Source organism: Bos indicus x Bos taurus, chromosome 10 (assembly GCF_003369695.1).
Source record: "Bos indicus x Bos taurus breed Angus x Brahman F1 hybrid chromosome 10, Bos_hybrid_MaternalHap_v2.0, whole genome shotgun sequence".
Classification (NCBI taxonomy): domain Eukaryota; kingdom Metazoa; phylum Chordata; class Mammalia; order Artiodactyla; family Bovidae; genus Bos; species Bos indicus x Bos taurus.
Window position 1 is genome coordinate 16,207,774 of NC_040085.1, and position 24,748 is coordinate 16,232,521.

The window sequence follows — 24,748 nt, forward strand, 5'->3', positions numbered from 1 at the left end:
TCTGTACCTGGAGCCTGTGATTTTTTTTTTTTAAATATTTATTTATTTATTTTTAATTGATTGATGATTGGTTTACAATAGAGCCTGTGCTTTTAATTTCTGTCTTGTACTCTTAATTTGTTTCACCAAACAAAGGCTCATTATTAACCCAGTGTTTTTCAGTCTCAAAAGTCCTTGTATCAATTACTTAAAATTTCTCTCCAAAATAATAGCATTTAGTTTTAACTTGACTTTTCATCAGGGTCAAATCGTGGATATTTGAGGCTCCTAAAAATTCATTTCCACAAAGAGCTACTGGGTGAAAGCATACATCTGTTCCTTGAGCCATTATTTCAAGACTTCAAGAATATGTGCAGGCTGTGTCTTTTCAACACTTCACACAAACATGACTCAATGTGATGAGATCAACAAGCAACTTACATTTTAGGAGGTGACAATAGGGAATAAAAAAAGACTCCATTTTCTCTTAAGCCATTCTGAACGTGTGCTTGCTGTCACCTGCTGACTGATGACCTCCCGCTGGTGTGGCCGATTCAGGGAGAGAACTGACACAGATGTACACAAACAGTGTGGAGAATGGGGGTGTCCATTCTCCTCCTGAAGCGATGCCGCTTGGGGGTTAGATTTATGGTATATTTTATTGGCAACAGTGACTCCTATGAGGTTTCTAGGAAGGTAAAGAACAAATGTCTGTTAGGCCTTGAATGTCAATTGTTCAGAAATTCTGAAACATATGCTGGTCAATGGGTTTGCTGTCAAAATAGAAGAGATTGATAGAGAGGAGGACATTTCTTTAGAGAACAGCATGCAGTCCTATGCCTTTGAGTGCCCTTAAGGGAGGCCAATTTGCAAGGCTGGTATTTACTCTTTTATGCAGCTTAGTTGAAGCATTTACATGGTAATGTTTTCAGTTTAACATGGGAATGTTATTTTAAATCCTATACATGCTGCATATAAAAGTGTCCAGATGAATTATCTTATGTGTTTACTGTGTCTCGATGCTTGGGTATGTGCCTGTTTAAAAGTACTGTTTGCCCGTCCCAGCTTTCATTCTGACACAGGGTCGGCAGGGTCTCCTAACAGAGACTATGTGTTCCTCTGGTGCCTCTAGTAACAAATTCCCGTCTTTCAGGGTTACCCCAAATTTCATACTATAATTATCCAGGTAGTGGTTTTCAACTGGGTGTTTTGGTTTCCTAATTTTTGAAATAGCACATACCCTTGGCTGGCCTGAGGGGGCATGTGATACGTGTGAATGTGATTTGTCATTTTAGTAGGAGCAGGAAGACATTGAACACGGCTGATCTGGAGACTAGAAACCTAGCAGGTAAACATTTCGGAGTTTACTCAGATGTACACACCACAACAGCTTTATTGTCTGTAACAACTTAATTTCTAACTCCAGTAACCATTTCATCTGGTATCAGAAAACTTATTTTAAGCAAATATAGGGTTTTCTTAGTTAAACCATAATTTTTAAAGTCAATTCAGGATTTCCTCTGACCGTTCGGGTTTCCCTCGCTCCATCCTTGGGTTGATGTCTGAGCTCTAGAGGCCTTAGTGTGTCCTGATGCTGGTTGGGGGCACCTGGCCCCTGTTGGCACCTGCTGGGCTGCAGTGCTTTGGGTCTGGCCTGCCACATTTCCTGTTTCTGTGTCTCTAGATGTCTGAGTCCCTCTGGGTTTCTAGTTGTTGATGTGCATGTTCCTTGTCCTTTGAAATTGAAATCTGTCCAGATTCACTAAAGCTCTCTCAATACATTTCCATGTTGTTTGGTGTGTCTGTGACAACTCAGCTGCTCTAACATCACTTATACAGAATGGATAGAATGGGGCTGTCTTGGGCTCTCTGGGCCCACTCTGACTACAGCACAGCTATCTCTGCCCTGGTGGAAACTTGCAAGTCTATTGTCTTTGTGATAGGGATTGGGTAAGTCTCCTAGTCTCAGATTCCTACACACCTGTTTGGGCTCCACTGGTGGGAAGGGGTATGAAGGTTGGGCACGGAGGTCTTCTTCAATGTCTTACCTGTGCTGCTTTTGTTTCCATCACCCCTAGGAATTCCCACAGACCTCGAAATTTGTATTAAATCTAGAGTTTGTGTCAACCCATATTCTCAGAGATCTTTTAGTAAGGCATAGGTTTTTTTTTTAAACTCAAAGATTATAACCCAGACTCAAAAGCTTTTTCTTTTACTGATTCTCGAGAAAGTGTCTAAATTTATTTTGAAGCTTGAAAGCAAAGAATTTATTTTTTAATTTTACTTACTTTGTATTTATATATTTATATTTATTTATTTTTTCTTCTATGTTATTTGTGCTCTTCCTCCTCCAATACAGGAAGTGAGGACTTCCTACCTAATGTGAGAAGGATGACAGAATGAAATAAAGTACACATCTGCCTATATAAAAATGGTTCTTTGTCACTGAGATGATTGGGATTGGGTATTAAGATAACCAGGTTACTATTAATAACACCTTTTTATGATACAGAGAAAATATAAGTGATTACCTTCTGAGATACAATATAAGAAACTGGATAAGCACATTAACCATGGAGTCAGATGATTTGAATTCAAATCCTGGGAGTGTGTAACACAGCGCACATTATTTAAACTCCTCGTGCCTGGTTTCTACAACTGGGCAAATAACTGGAGTTGTTATAAGAATTAAGTAAGTTAATAATGTACAATACTCAGAACAGAAACTGTTCAACAGTAAGCACTTAACAAATATTTTTATTAGATATTGCCAGCTTATGTGCTGAAAACATTTAAAAGTGACTGTCTCGATACTGGATGCTTGGGGCTAGTGCACTGGGACAACCCAGAGGGATGGTATGGGGAGGGAGGAGGGAGGAGGGTTCAGGATGGGGAGCACATGTATACCTGTGATGGATTCATTTTGATATTTGGCAAAACTAATACAATTATGTAAAATTTAAAAATAAAATACAATAAAAAAAGTGATTGTCTCATATATACATGTTCCAAATAATGCACATAGCATCCAAATTTAGATATTTTGTTCCCTTTCCAGTTGTTTTGCCCATGTTGTCTATTTTTAACATTTTTTTTCCCTCTATTCATAAAACTGATTATTTTGCACTGATAAAATTTTTTTATCTACATGGACTTGCTCAGTACAAAATGTACCTACCAGAATTGGTCAAACTATGAGGTTAAGGGCATAGTCTTCCAGACTGCCAAGTCTATCCAAAACTTAGGACCCCAGTTTCAAGGATTAGGAGCCAACTACAAAGTTAACAGTGGAAACAGTGTCAGATTTATTTTTTGGGGCTCCAAAATCACTGCAGATGGTGACTGCAGCCATGAAATTAAAAGACGCTTACTCCTTGGAAGGAAAGTTATGACCAACTTAGATAGCATATTCAAAATCAGAGACATTACTTTGCCAACAAAGGTCCGTCTAGTCAAGGCTATGGTTTTTCCTGTGGTCATGTATGGATGTGAGAGTTGGACTGTGAAGAAGGCTGAGCACCTAAAAATTGATGCTTTTGAACTGGGTTGTTGGAGAATACTCTTGAGAATCCCTTGGACTGCAAGGAGATCCAACCAGTCCATTCTGAAGGAGATCAGCCCTGGGATTTCTTTGGAAGGAATGATGCTAAAGCTGAAACTCTAGTACTTTGGCCACCTCATGCGAAGAGTTAACTCATTGGAAAAGACTCTGATGCTGGGAGGGATTGGGGGCAGGAGGAGAAAGGGACGACAGAGGATGAGATGGCTGGATGGCATCACTGACTCAAAGGACGTGAGTCTGATTGAAGTCCGGGAGTTGGTGATGGACAGGGAGGCCTGGCATGCTGCGATTCATGGGGTCACAAAGAGTCGGGCACGACTGAGCGACTGAACTTAACTGAACTGAACAAAGTTAAAGGGAAGAGTCTACACAACAATGTCCTTACTTCTGACAACTTCAAATTTAGGGGTTTTCAGAAACCACCCTTAGGTTTTGTTATATGCTAGAAAGACTCGAAGAACTCTTTGAAACCTATTATACTCATAACTATTTTTATTATAGGAAAAGAATACATTAAAATCAGCCAATGTAAGAGATGCCTAGAATATTCTGGGAAGATTCCAAACTTGAAGCTCCCATTGTCCTCAGCGATGGCTGATCTTCTCAGCATCAATGTGTGACAATACTCACAGAGTAATGTCAGCCCAGGAAGCACACCTGTGCTTTGGTGTCCAGAGTTTTTCTTGAGATCTCATTATGTAGACACAATTGATTAATTGCCCACGAGGTTGAATTTAGTCTCAGGTTTGATCAATATCGTGTAACCCGAAGTCCCCACCACAATTGATACGGTTGGTCTTTCTGGCATGACCAGCCCCCGATGCTAATACTATCAGGTGAGGCCAGCCTCAAGCTGAGTCATCTTGTTAACAGGAACTGTCAAATGTGATCCAAGGGGTCCACTGTCTTTAACAAGGATGCTCCTATGATTCTGGAGCATCCAAAGATTTAGAGATTCCCTTCCAGGAGCTGGGACAAAGGCCTGTCTTTGGTCAAGGCTAAATTCCTTACCATAGATTAATAGGAGAATAAGCAAATTTTATTATCCATAATCAAAAATTTCCCCTTTCTCTCAGGGTCCAGCTCACTACAATCTCTCACCTCAGCCCATTCAATTTAGGAGATGATCAGTCTAACATTGTTTCTGTGTCTACTCTGCATACAAATATATTCTCTTCAGTTTTCCATGATAGCACCTGCCTTTGTGTGAATTCTCTTTAAGATCTTTATTTTTTGTCTCCACTCTTATTGAGCTACAGCCTCACTCCTGAGACACTGCTTCCTGTGCTTCTAATCCTCTTCTATCAGAATTTGAGTTAATGGATGTGTCACTGAGAGCATTCACAGTGAGGGAACAGTCCAACGCAAAGTAAGATAGATGCCTGATGGCTGAGATTCATTCATTTATCAACTATTTATCACATCTTTTTTCTGTGCCAGGCACTATTCTGAACACAGCATATTCAGTGATGCTTAGAGGTTAATGGGAAAGGCAGATATTTATTGTACTCAAAAATGCATAGCAATTGTGATAAGGTCAACAAAGCAAAACTTGTTTTACTGTTTCAAAAAAAATTATAGGTTTCTTTGAAACAATAAAACAGAGAAAAAAATTTAGATGTGGAGGGGGGCAGGAAATTGTTCATTGAGGAAGTGACATTTAACTCCAGATATAAAGAATGGGTAAGGATTAGCCTAGTGACTGGAACTCTCATTTGCTATGAGATGGTAAGAATGGCATTGATGTAAGCCCTAAATTTAGTCTTTGTATTGTCTCCCCACTCCCACAAAATGAGGAAAATAATCTTTAATGAAACCTGAAAGTCAAAGGTCTTTGTATTTAAGGCTCTAACTGGCTCTGGAGTCAAAAAGAAATCTAGTGAAGATAATTAGTGAAGTTGTGAAAACATTCCAGGAGGAGGAGCCTTTGGAAAGTTTTCAGGTTGTCTCATTCCCATGTGCATAACAATTGAAAGCTTTTTAAAAATCTCTCAGGAGGTTATGCTAATGGAATCTAGCTTATGAGATTCACTGTGCTTTCATTCCATGATATATCTTGGGCTGGTCATCAAAATAGACTTTGTTGTTTTTCATAGTTACTGTTTTGGCAAGCAAGTTCAGTTCAGTTCAGTTCAGTCACTCAGTCATGTCCGACTCTTTGCGACCCCATGAATCACAGCACGCCAGGCCCCTCCTGTCCAACACCAACTCCCGGAGTTCTCTCAAACTCACGTCCATCGAGTCAGTGATACCATCCAGCCATCTCATCCTCTGTCGTCCCCTTCTCCTCCTGCCCCTAATCCTTCCCAGCATCAGAGTCTTTTCCAATGAGTCAACTCTTCGCATGAGGTGGCCAAAGTACTGGAGTTTCAGCTTTAGCATCATTCCTTCCAAAGAACAACCAGGATTGATCTCCTTCAGCATGGTCTGGTTGGATCTCCTTGCAGTCCAAGGGACTCTCAAGAGTCTTCTCCAACACCACAGTTCAAAAGCATCAATTCTTTGGCGTTCAGCTTTCTTCACAGTTCAACTCTCACATCCATACATGACCACTGGAAAAACCATAGCCTTGACTAGACAGACCTTTGTGGGCAAAGTAATGTCTCTGATTTTGAATATGCTATCTAGGTTGGTCATAACTTTCCTTCCAAGGAGTAAGCGTCTTTTAATTTCATGGCTGCAGTCACCATCTGCAGTGATTTTGGAGCCCAAAAAATAAAGTCTGACACTGTTTCCACTGTTTTCCCAAGCCAGAAATGATCCAGAAATCATAGTAAAACATCACTAGTATTCTTTGTTAAGACGAATCAATGTGCTGGGATGAAAAGTTTAGGCAACACTAATACCCAGCTTAAAGTATATTGAAATGTTTTAAAGTCTAATTTATCTGATACGAGTATTGTGACTCCTGCTTTCTTTTGGTCCCTATTTGCATGGAAAATTTGCATGGAAAATTGCAGTATGTAAGACAAATGCTAACAAGTATGAAAGGAGAAATTAACAATAACACAATAATAGTGGGAGACTTTAATACCCCACTCACACCTATGGATAGATCAACTAAACAGAAAATTAACAAGGAAAAAAAAAAAAACAAAGAGTCAGATATGACTGAAGTGACTCAGCATGATTAGAATCTGTGAGGTCAGTCAGAGTTTCTCTTCGATGATGGTGATGAAGCAGTATGTCCTGAAACTGATTATTGGACCAGAAACACACTTAATGAAGTCCTTCTTGGGGTCTATTGCCTTTTTTCATCATGAAGGGTAGTCAGAGAGTTTGTACAACTCAGCTCATCACTCATCATTATAATATGTACCAGAGAGTTTCACCCAAATAATGTTAGCTACCATGATGTGAAATTAGATATGAAATAAATAGTGCCACCAAAAAAAAAAAAAAAAAAGTATATTGAAATGAAAGCCAAGGTGGGCTTCAGAGTAAACACTGTGAAATGTCAGTGTGATACATAACAAGAAAGAAAGAGTAATCAGCTTTACTTAGTCTAAGCAGATAGGGATTTTGGAAGCAGTATTAGATGACTAGAAGAATCATTAGTCAGTCTAGAGAAACAGACTCTGGGCCTGACTTCTAAGAGCAAAGACCAGAGCCACCCATTCAACTGGCCTAGTAAGGAAGTGGCTGTCTCTGTGCCAGTCACAGGACCACTTGATGGTGGTGAATCTTTTGGACTGGAAGTGGCCTCCAGTGCCACCAGCCACAGAACATGCAGCCAGGCTGGCCCAACCAGGAAGTTACTGCTCCTGAACCAATGAAGATGATGCTGTTGCTGCCAACCTGAGAACAATGCAACCTCTGCTGTCTCCCAGCAAGGAAAGTAATGTCCTTGTCTAGACTACTCTTCATGTGCTTCACCTCCCAATTTAAGGCAATGGAGCCTGGGAAGTAGGTTAAAAAGTTTTCCTACCTTGGGAAGGGAAGGTTCACGGCATGAGAAACTGTCAATGTGGACATCATGTCTAATACTTCTCAGAAGCCGTTAATGATGGTTGTTCTTTAAAATAAAAAATAATTCCCAGAGAAATACAACAGCAAAGATGATTGGAAGAATAACTGGCAGAGTCCAAAGAATTATAGATCCTCAATCTAAGAAGATGAAGCATGAGAGGAAATATGGAAAGTATTTAATAATTTAATGATGTCACAATATATAGTGTAATGAACTCAATCGTTATCACGAGTAAAACTGAGTTTTGAGGTTGATTTAAGTATAAAAACTTTAAATCATACAAAGCCACATTTCTACAAGTGTCTGCATGGTTTGAATTTATCTCAACTCAAAATTATGCACAAATGAATTAAAGGTAAGAGATAAAAAGTAGTTTTTTAAATTGAATATCTCTTTTTTAAAATTTAAATTTATTTATTTTAATTGGAGGCTAATTACTTTACAATATTTTATTGGTTCTGCCATACATCAACATGAATCTGCCATGGGTGTATGTGTTCCCCACCCTGAACCACCCCCCCACCTTCCTCTAAAAAGTAATTTTAAGAAAATTTTATGATTGATATCAGAAACAAATTAGGTTTATTAGTAACTGTTTCCTGGTGCTATAGAAGGGTGACATTTATTTTTGTCCTTACTATTTAACTCCATCAGATGCAATTGTTTCTTAAATATTTATATGAAGCAATTTTTTATTTAGTGATGGGAGCTAGTGATGAGAATTTAAAAAATGAAATGTATGAAATTATTAAAGAATTAAGGAATGTATGATCAAGCAATGAACTAGATACTGTTTCCTCTAATCCTTCTGGGTGGATCTTTCCATGGCCTGCAATTTACACTTACCTGGGACTCATTCTGCTGAGTATTTGAGGGCATTCGCTGCAGATCTCCAGGGTTCTCTCTTTGTGTACTTCTGTCCTGTGGGCTCTAGCTCCTCCAATCTCAGCTCTGTGTCCTTGATTCAGGAGAGTCACGGGGTTCTCATTCAGTTTCCCCTCCCTGTGCCATAGACTGGATACCCTCTCAGGGTGAGAATCTGGGGGCAATGTTCGGGCTCCCCTCATTTGTTTCCCATCTCTCAGGGATAGCTGTCATCTGTTGCCTGGTGTACCGTGTCCTGGACACTGTTGTTTTATGTAATTTGTCTGGGGAATTTTTTCTTTTTTGGTTGTTGCAGATGAAGAGTAATTTGGTCTTTTTTCTGTGTTGGCTGGAAGCAGAATTCCAGATCATATGATTTGCAGTGGTTGTATCCATTGTACAGATGAGCCAACATTTTAAAAATCACTTTCTCTATTGGTAGACATTCAGGTTTCTCCTTGATTCTAAACATTTTTGGTCTTTCCCCCTTTTTCCAAAGTGGTTGCTTCTATTTGGCCCCAAATCATAGGGCCTAGTTTTATTTATTTTCTTACAGCTTAGGTTTCAGAACCATTTTTGACACAGAATAAATGCAAAGGGACAGCTTCATCTTCAGCTTCAACTCCAGCCTGAGCTAGGATTATCCTCCCGCCAAGACATCATTGGCTACATCTTACTGCTTCTGCTTTCTGTCATTCCAACTGTCAATAAAATGAAAGATATTCTAAAAGTTCATTTACACTTTGTGAAATTTCAACAGTGATTTCTCATCAGGAAATAGGGGCTTGAAATTAGAATTGACTTGATAAGGCTTTGGAAACAGAACCATGTCTGAGGTTAGCAGAGGTTGTTAGGCTTTTGGAGAACTCTGTTGGGTCTCAAGGACAAACAGAAGAGACAAGAAAAAAGACAAGAAAGAGAGAAAAGATTATGGAGGTGTGGTGGTGGGTGGTCATTGGCCTTTGTTAGCTCCAGGTCACCACTGACCCTCTCACTCCACTGTGATCCTATTATGGAAATCATTGGCGTATTTAGAGCTGATCCTCTTCTGCATCGTTCCCCCAGACGGAATCCATAGAGCATGTTCTCAGGGCTGGCTTTGTGCCTTACTGCTTTGCGTGTGAACAACTTGCTCTAAAATTGGCTCTTCATCAGAAGAAATTCATGTATTGATAAGATTCATTATCTTAGGACTTCAATGAAGAGATTTAAACTTTTGTTAATAGTTGAAATGTTGGAAGACTTCAACAAATGAAATGAAAAAGACTGATGAATGATGAGTGTCTGTCCTTGACGTGGAAATGGGGTTTAGGAGTCCAACCCCTTTCTTTAACTGGAGAAGGGAGCAATGTTTCAGGACTTGAGAAAACATAGGAAGTTTGAAGAGGAAGTGGAGAGCCAAAGAACATAATTTAATGTGCCAGAGTAGAAAGGATAAATAGCTAAAATGATTCCCAGGAGCATGAAAATAATATAATGGCTAGAAATCATATGGTCTCTCTAAGTGGTAGGTGAGGCAGAATGAAACCTTTGAGCTGAGCATCCAGCCTTATACACATTGATTAGCATGTGCCTGTGGATGGAACTGGGATGCAGTCAATGTAATTTAGCCTCTAATTCCCTCAGCATCCAATCCCTTGAAACATAAAGGTTTCAAGCTCTCACATTTGAGTTCAGAGCAACCAAGGGAGAGTCAGGGACACACAGAGTTATACAATTCTTCGGCCTGATGGAAGGGACTATCTTTTAGCTGGTCCTGATGGCTCTGTCTGACTGTGTCTGTCTTCCTTCACTGATTCGTGTGCTTGGATAGATCAGTTTGGTTAATAAGGCTTTCACAAAGAAAAGAACACATAACTAAGAAAATATATATTGTCTTCCCTAATAGCAGAATATGACTGTGATATCCAGGAGGCTAGTATGAAATAGTGTCCTGTGACTTTTTACCAATATCCTACACCTCTTTGCAAGATGCTTTTATTTGCTATCCCATTTATCTGAAGTATAGTCTGAATAAATGGACTTTCAACACTTGTTCATTCTTTTTCCTTGTCTCCTGACTGTATATCTTGAGCAAATGACATTTTTTTTTAAAAAGAGACCCATGCAATTTATGTTTTTACAAACGTTATAATCTTCCTTGCCTAAATGAAAAACATTGCTTCCTCAAATGTGCTTTGATTTTTATTCCAAATTCCAGTGGCCACAGAATCCTTGATTTATTTTCAAATAGCTAACGCTTGAGGCCAAATGTAGATCTCTCAGGCTGGGAGAGGTTGTTACGGATCATCTAGAATTTCCCTCTGTATTACAGACTGTACTGTTGGAGTGCATGTGTGATGTATGAAGTGTCTGACTCATGACTACCAGACAAATTTAAGTCATGCTGTCCATTATGTAGCTTCTCAGTTCAGTTCAGTTCAGTTGCTCAGTCGTGTCTGACTCTTTGCGACCCCATGAATCAGAGCACGCCAGGCCTCCCTGTCCATCGCCATCTCCCAGAGTTCACTCAAACTCATGTCCATCGAGTCGGTGATGCCATCCAGCCATTTCTTCCTCTATCGTCCCCTTCTCCTCCCCAATCCCTCCCAGCATCAGAGTCTTTTCCAGTGAGTCAACTCTTCGCATGAGGTGGCCAAAGTACTGGAGTTTCAGCTTTAGCATCATTCCTTCCAAAGAACACCCAGGGCTGATCTCCTTTAGAATGGACTTCTAATCAATGGTGTTTCTAAGCATTATAGTGATATGCTATGCATGTTGCATGCTAAGTTGCTTGAGTTGTGTCCGACTCTGTGCAAACCCATGGACAGCAGCCCACCAGGCTCCCCTGTCCACAGGATTCTCCAGGCAAGAATACTGGAGTGGGTTGCCATTTCCTTCTCCAGACTGATAAGGCAATCTGATAGGTAAATTTTTATATCCTCTGATAGTCTGATCTTTCTGTCCAAGAGTACACTGTGACTTCTAGCAGAAAGACAAAACAAAGATATTTAATTCATAAAATCTATTTCCTGATCTGAACCTTTTAAAAAAAGTCAGAATAGAGTGGGAATTCGTTATGAAATATTAATGAAGGTTACATACACATACACAGACACACTTCAAGTCATCACAAAGCTCTGCTCTGAAATAATACTTTAAAGAAAAGAAACATCTAGTTTAGCAGTAGTGAATCCAAACCTGGACAGGAGTCAGTGGGAAGAAAGACACAAGCTGCAACGAGTGAGTACACAGCTGCTGTGGATTTTAAGGTCTTTTCTAGGATTGTGGGCTACAGTCTTAGGGTCAACAGTGTCTGGATGACTTGGCCTTTCTGTTGCAAAATTCCAGAAGCTGCCATCACACAGAATAAAATATTATTGGCGCTCTCTGGAGTAGTGCCATGGGCAGGCACTGCTTGTGGGGCCTGGGGTCTCTGGGGTTCTTGTCTCATCCTGTGTGACAGACACTGGGGGAGCAGTGATTGCTTGGTCTATACTTCTTTTGCATCTTTCCTTTCAACTGCAGTGACTTCAATGAGGGTAAATATAATTCTGAAGTGCTACCTTGAATTTATTTAGAAAAAGAGAAATTTCATGACTTTTATTCGAGAATGACTGAAAATGTCCCCTTTCCCCTAGAACTTCACTTTGGCTGATACAATGTTAGTCTTCCCATAGTCATCATTAATTTTTCAAACATTTGTTGCACTAGGAGAGACTTAGGTATTGCCTGAAGGTACGTAACCAGGACATATGCTAATTCAGCTAAAAAAATTTAAACTTGAGCTACTCAAACTTCAGGGCTAATGCAGAAAACACAGTTAAATTACAAGTAAGAATGTAGGCAATCCCCCAGAGGAAACTCTTCTGCAAGTGAATCATTTACATTTATTTAGTGATTTAATCCATGAACATCTTTAGTTTTATAAATTAGATATGAGTTTCTATCAATAGTAACAGTAAAGGAACACCTTAAAATAGTTTTCCCTTCTGAAAATGTACCCTGTTGTCTACTGTTCTACGAACAAACCAACCAACAGAACAACAAACTGTTCCCTCACCTCTGTTTTGTTCTCAGCTATCACTTACCTGCTTTCTTTCCCAACACAATTTCTCAAATGAACTATCTTTTCTGCTTCTATAGCTTTACTTCCCATTAACTCTTTATTTCTTGTGTACTCAGCTGTGTCCGACTCTTTGCGACCCCATGAACTGTAGCCCACCAGGTTCCTCTGTCCCTGAAAGTTTCCAGGCAAGAATACCAGAGTAGGTTGCCATTTCCTACTCCAGGAGATCTTCCTGACCCAGGGATCGAACCTGTGTTTCTCGTGTCTCCTGCATTGGCAGGTGGATTCTTTACCAATTGCGCCACATTATTTTTGTTTAACCAATTTCAATTCATTGTCCATCCTCCCAACTCAGGACACTGTTTCTGCCGAATGCACTAGAACTCCCTTGCTGCAAATCCAGTGGTCACCTTTGTTATTATCTTGCTCAACCTCTCGGCAGTCCCCTCTTTCAGTTATACACGTCCCTCTCTTGGCTCTTTTGATTTTCCCCTGCCATATGGTCACTATCTCTTGGTCCTCTTTGCTATGTTTTTTCCCTTTTCTGCTCACGTTTGTGTCATAGTACCCAAATCTGAATCAAGTTCTCATCTCTTCAGTAACTCTATTTATTCCCAGAAAATCTATGTCTCCATGTCTTGGCTTTACATGCTGTCTACATGTCAATGATCTATCATTAGATCTATCCCTGATCTCTTTATTAAGTTCAAAACTCATTTATTGAACATTTTCTATGGCATCTTCATTTAGATTTCTAATGGGTATCATAAACCCAGTATGGTTAAAATATAAATCTTAATTTCTCTTTAAACCTGTTCCAGTCTTTTGGGCTCCAAAATCACTGCAGATGGTTACTGCAGCCATGAAATTAAAAGACACTTGCTCCTTGGAAGAAAAGTTATGACCAACCTAGACAACATATGAAAAAGAAGAGACACTACTTTGCCAACAAAGGTCTGTCTATTCAAGGCTATGGTTTTTCCAGTAGTCATGTATGGATGTGAGAGTTGGACTAAAAAGAAAGTGAGCACTGAAGAACTGATGCTTTTAAACTGTGGTTTTGGAGAAGACTCTTGAGAGTCCCATGGACTGTAAAGAGATCCAACCAGTCCATCCTAAAGGAAATCGTCCTGAATATTCATTGTAAGGATTGATGTTGAAGCTGAAACTCCAATACTTTGGCCACCTGATTTGAAGAACTGACTCATTGGAAAAGACCCTGATGCTGGGAAAGATTGAAGGGGATGACAGAGGATGAGGTGTTTGGATGGCATCACTGACTCAATGGACATGAGTTTGAGTAAACTCTGGGAATTGGTGATGGACAGGGAGGCCTGGCGTGCTGCAGTCCATGGAGTTGCAAAGAATTGACATGAATGAGCAACTGAACTGAACTGCACTGAGTCTTACCTATGTCAGGAAGTTACATCCAAATGTACCTAATTGCTTAGGACACACATCAAGTAATCATTCTTAGTTCTGCTCCTTTTTCTTTTCCTTGTCACTCACTTGAACCATAAATTAGTTCTGTTAATATCACTGTCAAATATGTCTCATATTTGCATATTTCTTTTCATCTCCTTTTTTTTCATCCTAGTCCAAATCACTATCTTTTTACAAGGATTATTTCAACATTTCAACAGTCTGCTAAATGGTCTCCTCTCCCCCACCCTCTGCTACTTTGCCTCCCTGCCTCTCTTTATCTACTTTCCATACCAGAACCAAGTAATGTTTATGAAGAAAGTAAATGAAACCATGTCACTGGCCTATTTACATTTTCCAGCAGCTTCTCATTATAATTATTAGTAGATATCCCAGTCTTACTCACCATGGCTTTTGTAGGCATGTATGTGACACCTCAAGGAAACATCTCACACCAACTTCTTTCTCATTCACTCTGCTCATCTCATTCCTAGTCCTGGAAAATTCTAGGATTTCTCCCATTTTAAAGCTTTTTATTTGCTTTCCCTATACCCAAATCCTTTCTCCCCATTTCTTAGCAGGACCTGTTCTTTCTTTTCATTTGAATGCCAGCCTAAATATCAGAGACTTTTCTCCCTGACCAGTCAATGAAAGTGTTCTCCACTCTTGCTCTGTCTTATCACTTTCTTTTATTTTCCTCTGAACATTCATAAGATATGGTTTACCTTGTTCATTTACTCACTAGAACATTAATTCAATGGGAGAAGCTTTTTTGTTTATTTTGTTCATTGCTATATCTTCTGGACTTAGAACATACTTGATACATAATAAGTGCTTGGTAAATATTGGTGGAATGAGTGAATTTGTTTATTCCTGTATTTCTTATGTCCCTCTCTGCATCATACTGATATAAGCTTCATGGGTGGAGGGACTTTGCCTTGTTTATTTTTGTGTACACAATGTCTAGGCTCTTGTCTGGTCCAAAATAGTCCCTCAATAAATATTTATTGAACAAACAGGCAGAGCCTAGAATGGGAGAAGAGCAGGCTGTCTAAGCAGCACCCCCGGCCTCCTTGCCTCTCTTCTCCTCACCTGGCTCTCGCTGCCTGCCCGCCTGCTTGCTCGGTGCCCAGAATACCTTCCACCATGGCTACCTTGGCGAGCTCCCACTTGAACAAAGGCATCAAGCAGGTGTACATGGTCCTACCTCAGGGCGAGAAAGTCCAAGCTATGTACATCTGGATCGACGGTATTGGGGAAGGACTGTGCTGCAAGATCTGAACCTTGAATTCTGAGCCCAAGTGTATAGAAGAGTTGCCTGTGGAATTTTGATGGCTCTAGTTACTTTTCAGTCTGAAGACGCCAACAGTGACGTGTATCTTGTCCCTGCTGCCATGTTTCGGGACCCTTTCCACAAGGACCCCAACAAGCTGGTGTTCTGTGAAGTCTTCAAGTACAACCGAAAGCCTGCTGACACCAATTTAAGGCACACTTATAAATGGATAATGGACATGGTCAGCAACCAGTGCCTATGGTTTGGAATGGAGCAGGAATATACCCTCATGGGCACAGATGGGCACCCCTTTGGTTGGCCTTCCAACGGCTTTCCTGGGCCCTAACGTCCATACTACTGTGGTGTGGGAGCGGACAAGGCTTACCGCAGGGATATTGTGGAGATTCACCACCTGGCCTGCTTGCAGGCAGGCATCAAGATCCGGGGTAGGAACGCCGAGGTCGTGCCTGCGCAGTGGGAATTCCAGATAGGACCCTGTGAAGGAGTCAACATGGGAGATCATCTGTGGGTGGCCCATTTCATCTTGCATCATGTGTGCGAAGACTTTGGAGTGATCACCACCTTTGAGCCTAAGCCCATTCTTGGGAACGGGAATGGTGCCAGCTGTCACCCCAACTTTAGCACCAAGGCCATGCGAGAGGAGAATGGTCTGAAGTACACTGAGGAGGGCACTGAGAAACTAAGCAAGGGGCAGCAGTGCCACATCCGAGCCTACGAACCCAAGGGGGCCGTGGACAATGCCCGGCGCCTAACTGGATTCCACGAAACCTCCAACATCAAGGACTTCTCTGCTGGCGTGGCCAACCTTGGCGCCAGCATCCACATCCCTTGGACTGTTTGCCAGGAGAAGAAAGGCTACTTTGAAGACCGTCGCCCTTCTGCCAACTGTGACCCCTCTGCCATGATGGAAGCCCTCATCCGCACAAGTCTTCTGAACGAAATGGGCGATGAGCTCTTCCAGTACAAGAACTTAACGGCAACTCTGGATATAAAGAAATAGTGGAATGCTACCCTCAAAATACTGAGAAAGTCACCAGAAGTGCTCTGTACTTTCCCTCTCATTAAAAAACCCAATGGAAATAGCTTCTCTTCTCCAATACTGGAAATACTGATAGAATTTCAACATAAAGTCTTATATTCAGTCAAAATATTAATCAAGTGTGAGGGTAGAATAAAGGTATTTTCAGGCATGCAAAAAGTGATGGAAGAAAAGTCCCATGCAGCTTTTATTACAGACGTTCAGAGAATGTGTTTTATAAAAAATAAGGACTGAACCAAAAAATGAAGATACATGAGGTTCATGATGCAAAATAACCAATATGGTGAGCAATGCTAAAAAGTCCTAGGATGAGATTTGTGCAACAAAGTCAAAGAGTGATTAGTTCACACAGGGCTGATGATAGAGGTCAAGGAACAGAGAATCTGTAGGAAAAAAAGAAAAAAAAATGGATACTCTACTTGATATATTTGATGCATTTGGGAGAAATTATTCACAAATATTTAAAAAAATCTGTTGAAGAACTCACAAAATAAATAGGAAATTGATATAGGACAAATGAAAAAAATGAGGCAATTATTAACTAAAAGTTCCCTGATAGCTCAGTTGGTAAAGAATCTGCCTGCGATGCAGGAGAACCCGGGTCAATTTCTGGGTTGGGAAGATCCCCTGGAGAAGGGACAGGCTACCCACTCTAGTATTCTGGCCTGGAGAATTCGCAGAGTTGGACATGAATGAGTGACTTTCACTTTCACTTTCAGTTGTACTAGAAAGGAAATGTAATCACTGTACTCATTTTGGCTGGACAGTGACAATATTGACATGGTCATAATCATATTTGTCATGACTATCGGTTTAACTCCATATTGTGATATAACCATGTTAGGAAGATGACAGTGATGATGTGTTACCATAAAAGAAAGTCAGTCGATAATGTCTAATATTTTAAAAATATATTTATTTTTAGTTGGAAGATAATTGCTTTACAATGTTGTATTGTTTTCTGCCCGTACATCAACATAAGTCAGCCATAGGTAGATAATATCTAATACTGACAAATCAAGGAGAAAGCATATAACTTAGAAACTGCTAAAATGGAGTTGGATTGACAGTGGGAGTAGAACATCATATTGCTGTAGTTTTTTTTTTTTTGATGGGGTGGGAGTGGGAGAACAGGCCTTTGTAATGCCTCTTACTTTTTAGATATATGCCAGTAGTATTTCGATTTAAAAAAATCTTTGATTTTAAAAGAAAAAGATTTAGTTATAAGTTAATGTGTGCATTATTTTACTGAGCAACAAGAACAATAATAACAATAGTATGTGCATGCTAAGTCACTTCAGTGGTGTTTGACTCTTTGCAACACTATGGACTGCAGCCTGCCAGACTCCTCTGTCCATGGGGATTCTCCAAGCAAGAATACTGGAGTGGGTTGCCATACCCTCTTCCAGGAGATCTTCCCAACCCAGGGATTGAACCCACATCCCCTGTGTCTCCAGCATTGAGGAGGATACTTTACTGCTGAGCCACTGGGGAAGGGAAATCCCTGTTAACAATAGTTCTCATGCTTATGTTAAGAATTCCACTGAGGGTGAGGAATAATGATGCAAGGAATTCTTGGTGAAGCTAAAGTAGAGAACCAACAAGTGAGACCCACTGGGTTTGATAATTTGTTTCATGAATTTTCTTAAATGCAGTTTTCTGTTAGATTTCTCCATGTGAGAAACTTAGAATCTGTATTTTTTCCAAAGCAGTTGTTGAGCTTCCCCAGGGCCACTTTACCCAGTTTTTTTATCTTCCCACTCAAACCAAACATAAAGTTATCCTTCTACAGGGTTTTCTAAGGCCATTTGATGTTTTTCCTAATATGATTTAAAAAGGTCAATAATTGATGGGTATTATTAGAAAAGAATTTGGAAGCTAAAATTATTATTCAGTCAGTTCAGTTCAGTCGCTCAGTCGTGTCCGACTCTTTGTGACCCCATAAATTGCAGCAAGCCAGGCCTGCCTGTCCATGACTAACTCCTGGAGTTCACTCAAACTCACATCCATTGAGTCGGTGATGCCATCCAGCCATCTCATCCTCTGTCATCCCCTTCTCCTCCCCAATCCCTCCCAGCATCAGAGTCTTTTCCAATGAGTCAACTCTTTGCATGAGGTGGCCAAAGTACTGGAGTTTCAGCTTTAGCATCATTAGGTGCTTGTTATTTACATCCCATTCATTTCTCCAAAGATCTGAGGTATTAACACATCAGTGAGTATTAGTAAACTTATGATGCATCTAAATCTATTATGCTACTAATAATATCTACCACTTATATAATACTAACTATGGACTGGCTTCCCCAGTGGCTCAGTGGTAAAGAACCTGCCTTCAATGCCATAGATGCAGGAGACGTGGCTTTGATCTTGGGTCGGGAAGATCCCCTGGAGAAGGAATGGCAACCTACTCCAGTATTCTTGTCTGGAGAATCCTATGGACAGAGGAGACTGGTGGGCTACAGTCCATAGGGTCACAAAGAGTCAGACATGACTGAAGCGACTTAGCATGTACATGGACTGGGGACAATTTCAAGCACATTGCATGTGTTATCACATGTCATCCCACAAATAGGAGTTAGGTACCGTGGTTAATGGTTTCCCCCCCCTTTTTTTTAATAATTGAGTAAAAACTGAGGCATATAGAAAGGTAACTTGACCAAGATCATCCAGTTAGTAAGAGGTGGAACCAGTATTTTTATACCCGCAATTTAGCTCCAGAGAGTGTATATTCGACTTCTTATGCAATAGCTCATATATTGTTCTAGTTAACATACTTGGTGATGATGCTTTAGCGATTAGGGGTGGTCTGCAGGGGGAAAATCTTAAATTTAAAAAGTTTTTGAAATGCATCATTTGGAATATATTTTAGTTGGTCAAAGGAGTCTCATCGGTCTGATGAAAGAGACAGATGAATATGGAAAGACAAGGATGAGAAGAGATGATGCCTTTCAGCTTCAGAGTTTGGGTACGGGTTCCAGATGTCTGCAGAGCACTGTGTCTCCACAGCACAGGAGTAGATGGCAGAGTCTGTGGGCTGGGAGGCTGTGATGTTCAGGGAGCTGTAACGTTCCCTGCTGTTTATTGTGGCACTTACTCTTCCTTTCCTCTTCATCTCTAGGCTCAGAATAAGCAAGGAGATGATGCCTCCTCCAGGATTCTGTTGCAACCACTGTAAAGTGGTCATTCCTTCTAAGTAATTACAGTTGATTGTGACGAGGTCTCCTTCCTGGGCACTCAGGTATCGGGGACTCTGCTCCACTCCATTTTTACCGCTTACCCCTGTTCTCAAAGACATTGGCAAGCAGAGAATATTACCATTAGTGCAGCATTTCTACAAATTTCTTTCCTTACACATTTCCAAGAAGGCACTCCAGTTTAGTCACTGGGAGTCCCTTATCCTTTCAGAACTTGAAAAAATATCCATTTATTCTTCATATCCATTTAGTCTTCATCTTCCCATATCCAGAAACTCCCCAACTTACAGTGTAACTGAAGCCACAGAATAGCCAACGAAACTTGCTGGGTCTTCACCATTTTTACCACAGGTCTCTGTTACAGAATTTTGAATATATGTTAGTTGTTCAAAGGAGTGTATTATTGCTGTAAGTTCTCCTCATTTACTTTAGAAATCAAAAGGGATTTCCAACCCATCAAAGGCAGCACAAATGCACACGTCTGCACTATTTGTAGGGCCACCTGTACAGCAAACCATCCGTGGTCTTTTAAATAAAATGTCCACATCGCCACCTAGTGGCATCACACACAGCCATTCATGATGTAGGCCAAACACTCTGATGTAAAACACCAAGACGAAACTGGAACTAAAGTCAGGATCAGCCCTTGGTGCCCTGGGAGTTAGGGTAAGATGAGGACTGGAAGCCCAGTGATTCCTCGGCTTCAGCTGGCTATGCTACACCACGTAGAGTAGGTGACAACCTGTGCATTTTGTATTGTATGTTTCGGAAAACCCAAGGACAGCTCTGTTCTGGTTTTTAGAAGTATTCCTTATGAACATCCCTGGTTTCTTCATATGACATCCTTGATTCTTCACATGATATTATTTTGAGCTTATAGTTGTTTTCTACTTTGGGGACTCCTTTCCAGCCTGTATCCCCTCCACTGGAAGTGCCCTTTAAGAGATGAACCTAGGGTCATGTTCGTCAAAAGTGACCTTGTTTTCCTGACTATAACATATCAAGTCTGGGTAAATCCTGGGCTTACGAATTTGGAGTAGGGGTATAGAAATGGTAGTTAGACAATATTTGTCACTAGAGCTATAAAACCCTATTAAGTTCCAGTCAGAGTCATCTCTTGGCAAATGAAAGCTAGGTAGGTTCATACTCAGGTTATTGTGGAGCAGAAACTAGCAGGCTTACAGTGGAAGTTGGTTTCCCAAGAGAACTGATTATACTTTCTGAGAGAACTAGGTTTAGAAAGAACAGCAAATTGATGATTTCTTCTTCCTGTGAGGTCTAGCTGTATTTTTTGCAAATGGGTTTTATGAGATTCACCTGTATCCTTTCAAACACTCTCCTTTTCCTTGAGCTAGTATGAGTGGGTTGTATAACCAGTTCATGTTCACAAAAGATACTGTAAGTCCAGGGTCCCTGGTTCTATATACCACAATAAATTTTCAGAAAAACATATGCAGAAAGTTTCACCATTAAATTTTATTTTGGCTGTTACAATCCACCTAATAAGATCTAACATTATAGCTACCTATCTCAACATTGTGCTATCATTTAACAGGCATACCTTACATGAATTCATGTTAGATGACCATGAACAAGTCAGAATGAGGGATAAAATTGTGTGACACAACAAGACAGTTTTCTGTGTGGAATCTTTACACATGGCCATTCTCTCATGTGGGGAAGCCATGGACAGCAGCATTATACAGAAGGGCAAAGTGAAATGTGAATGTGGTTTGGAGCCAAATAGATTTAAGTTCGAGTGTTAATTAGCCTTGCCACTAGCTAACTGGATTGGGTTTTGAGAAGTTACCACAATTTCAGTCCCGTTTCCTGTAAAATGAGGATAACAATACCAAACTGTGGTTTTGTGGTGAGAATTACAGATAACGTGGGAGTTAGCAAAGTATAGTGGTTGAGAATGCAGGATTTGGGGGACTCTACCTGTACTCTCAGAGAAGGCAATGGCACCCCACTCCAGTACTCTTGCCTGGAAAATCCCATGGATGGAGGAGCCTGACGGGCTACAGTCCATGGGGTCGCTAAGAGTCAGACACCACTGAGCGACTTCCCTTTCACTTTTTACTTTCATGCATTGGAGAAGGAAATGGCAACCCACTCCAGTGTTCTTGCCTGGAGAATCCCAGGGACAAGGGAGCCTGGTGGGCTGCCGTCTGTGGGGTTGCACAGAGTCGGACACGACTGAAGCGACTTAGCAGCAGAAGCAGCAGCACCTGTACTCTAAGCTGGCTCTCCTTTTACTGACTGTTCTCAGGCAAGTTAGTTAGTTTCTCTGTGCCTCAGTTTCCTTGGTGCTAATAATTGTACCCACTTCATGGGGCTGTAGTAAACATTAAATAAATAATGTGTGTGATGCACTTAGAATAATACTTCATATATATTAAGTGCTTAACAAATGTTAGCTATTATCATTATTGATAGCATAATAGGGCCTGTGATCACTCAGCAAATGATACATGATATTATTATCTTATTATTTTCCCAATGAAACACAAAATAGTAAATATCTTGCAAACATTTGAGCCAATTTAAGTTTACAGAAAGTGCCTTGAATTTAGCGGCTTTGTCTAAAAGAATCTTATAAAAATTTAATGATATGAATGAACAAATGAATATTTATAAAACAGAAACAGACTCATAGACTTCAAAAACAAATTTACAGTTACCTAAGGGGAAAGGCGGCAGGGGGATAAATTAGTAATCCTACACGTTGCTACTCAATCCTACACAAATCCTGTACAACTTTGTACCCATTGAGAAGTCCAATAAGTCTTTTCTCAAGAGGGCATGATCTTTATTTTCTAATCCTCTTACCAATGTGTTGGTCCGTGCTAAATTCTTCACTTTTCAACTAACTGATCAATGAATGTTTGGAGAATGATTACTTAATAGTTTAGGCTGAGTCTTTTGAGTACAAGGGTGTTTCTTATTATTTTTGTTGTTTTAGAAAACAACAAAGAAAGAAAAAAAAAGAAAAAAATGCAGCCGGTGTTTGAGAGAACTTTGAATATTCTGTTTATGTTGCTTTGGAAAAGAAAAAGTAGAATACCATACTGATTATTTTGATTCAAAATATTATTTTGATTATATAAAGCAGGGATACCTTCACAAAGATTAATGAAGTCTGGTTGTAAATATAATAATTTCTGTGAACTACCAAATTCTTCCACTCTATAGAAGACAGTGCTATCTATCTATCTGTCACTCCATTCAGTTTTTTAATTGGGTCCTCAAGGGAGAGAATACGATTTATTGATCACAACAGCCTGGGTCAAGGGTGGAGGTTGAGACTGTGTGGTGTGATAAACTAGGGGGTTGGTAAGTCTTGTTAGGTGGTCGGGACTAAGTAGAGATTGCTGTAAGAGGGCAGAATTGCTATAGTGCTTTGAAACCTGATCTGTTTCTTTTAGCCTATCTTTTCTCATTTCATCCCCATGTTATACTGTGCGATTATTTTTATTTCTCTTTTACAGATGAAAAACTAAAGCTCTGAGACACCAATTAATGTGGCCAAATTTGCATAGCAGATAAGCAGTTGGGCCAAGACTGGGATGCAAGTTATTACAACCTAATTCCTAAATATCCTTCAAGGAAGCCTCAAAGCACAGGGGAGAGCTGGCTTAATTGAAAGCAGGTCCATTTCTGAGACCCTTTCCCCTCAATCCATTTTCAGTCAAAGAACTGCGGTGCCCCTGGAATTCAAAGCGATTATAGCCGATTTCATTTTCCCTGTCTTCTAACGACATCCTGGCAGACTGTGAGAGAGCACAGGGCTCCTTGGTCAGAGGCTCCCAGCTACACTGCACCTGTTACCTGGGCCCCTGAAGTTTTTGCACAGCTTCCCTGGTGCCCTTGGCACTGTGTCTCTGAGTAGTACATGGCCAAGTCAGATACCTGGATAGAATATTTCGCAATAGGGAAACTTCTGTCTTTAACATTTCTGGCTCCAAAATTTTTGCTGTTTTTCTTGTCTCTTCCTGAAGAAACTACAGGGTTTGTTGGGATACTGGATCTCTTAACATTCTTCTGGCTTTCTTGATGCCTTGTTTTCTCTCTATTTCCTTCCCCAGCCTAGGCATCATTTTGTCTAGTTTTTCAGGGCTGAAAGAATTGCTCTTTAGGTATATAAGCTTGCACTGAGGTTAGATGAGGTTGGACTTGAGTATTTGCGGTCTTTATTTCTGGTCTCAGAGTGAGTGGCTCAAGGCTAGTGGTGCCCATTTGGGAAAAGGCTGGGTAAAGTCCTTGGACTAACAGAGAAGGAATTCCATGATTGTGTGTGTGTGTGTGTGTGTGTGTGTGTAACCTTCATTGCTTTAATAGGTGGAAAATGAATCACAATGATCTATTTTTATGTTTCTCTGCTAAGGAATTGTATACCTCATTATAAATTGGCTGTCCATTTGTACTTCTTTTTGTAGATTGCCCATTTTTCCTCCAGGGAAATTAATGTTTTTATTATTGATTTATAGAAGACATTTTAATTACAAGGGTATTATCAGAAAATCACAGGGTACATATTTTAAAATAACTGATGGCAAAGAACATTCCTTTCCTGCATTACTGGTCTTGTAGGTTCGATCAATGAGCTATTAGAGGACAATTTGTCCTCTGCTCGGTATGGGCAGGGTTTTGAAGACACACAAGAGTGCACACAAAACAGTGTCTGGTGCTCAGATGGAGGATTTCTGCAACTGAAAGGACGTTGACTTCTAACCTGAGGGGCCTGCAAACCTTTATAATCTTTCTCTTCATTTTTCATGATGTATTGGACATACCCAAAGAGAAAGGAAGACCCAGATTTCATAGGTATAGTTCAATGTCAGGTGCATCCCTTAAGAGAGGGTCACATGGCCCCCTGCCTGGGTCACTGAGTCTCCAATGGTTCTTCCTGAAAAAACAAGACTTTTGTCATGATGAACAGAAACAGCATGGCATTCAACTAATAAATATGGGTGATAAGAGAAATTATAAAACCAGCCAGTTTTAAGCTGTCATTTTTCTCATCAGAAATAACAACATCCCAAGCATCAAGGTGAAAGCAGAGATCATGGCTGCTCCAGGCCCGGGGGCTGGGGTGAGCTGCACTTTCTCTTGGCTTGGACTGGCAGCCCTGTCTTGGAAGAACCACACAACATACGTGAGGGCTGAGCTGCGGGTTTGTGCCAGTGGTTGCACATCCTTCCTTTTGGCTTGAGGTGTTTGTGCTTTTCAGTAGTGATTTCTCTTTCAGAAGTGAAACTCACAAGTCACTAAAGCTACTGGGTCTTTAGTGGTACATACAAGTACTGTGATTCCATATGTGATTCTTATCTTAAAGATGCCAAGACACACAAGTGCTTCTCAACCGGTGGAAGA

General features: G+C 40.4%; 1 pseudogene and 1 gene segment (V, D, J or C); one reads left to right on the plus strand and one right to left on the minus strand.

The window, feature by feature from the left end:
• The window catches only part of LOC113899945, a 1,425,504-nt gene that overhangs the window by 334,383 nt on the left and 1,066,373 nt on the right, over nt 1–24,748 (minus strand).
• Nucleotides 14,992–16,139, plus strand: LOC113899282 (annotated as a pseudogene).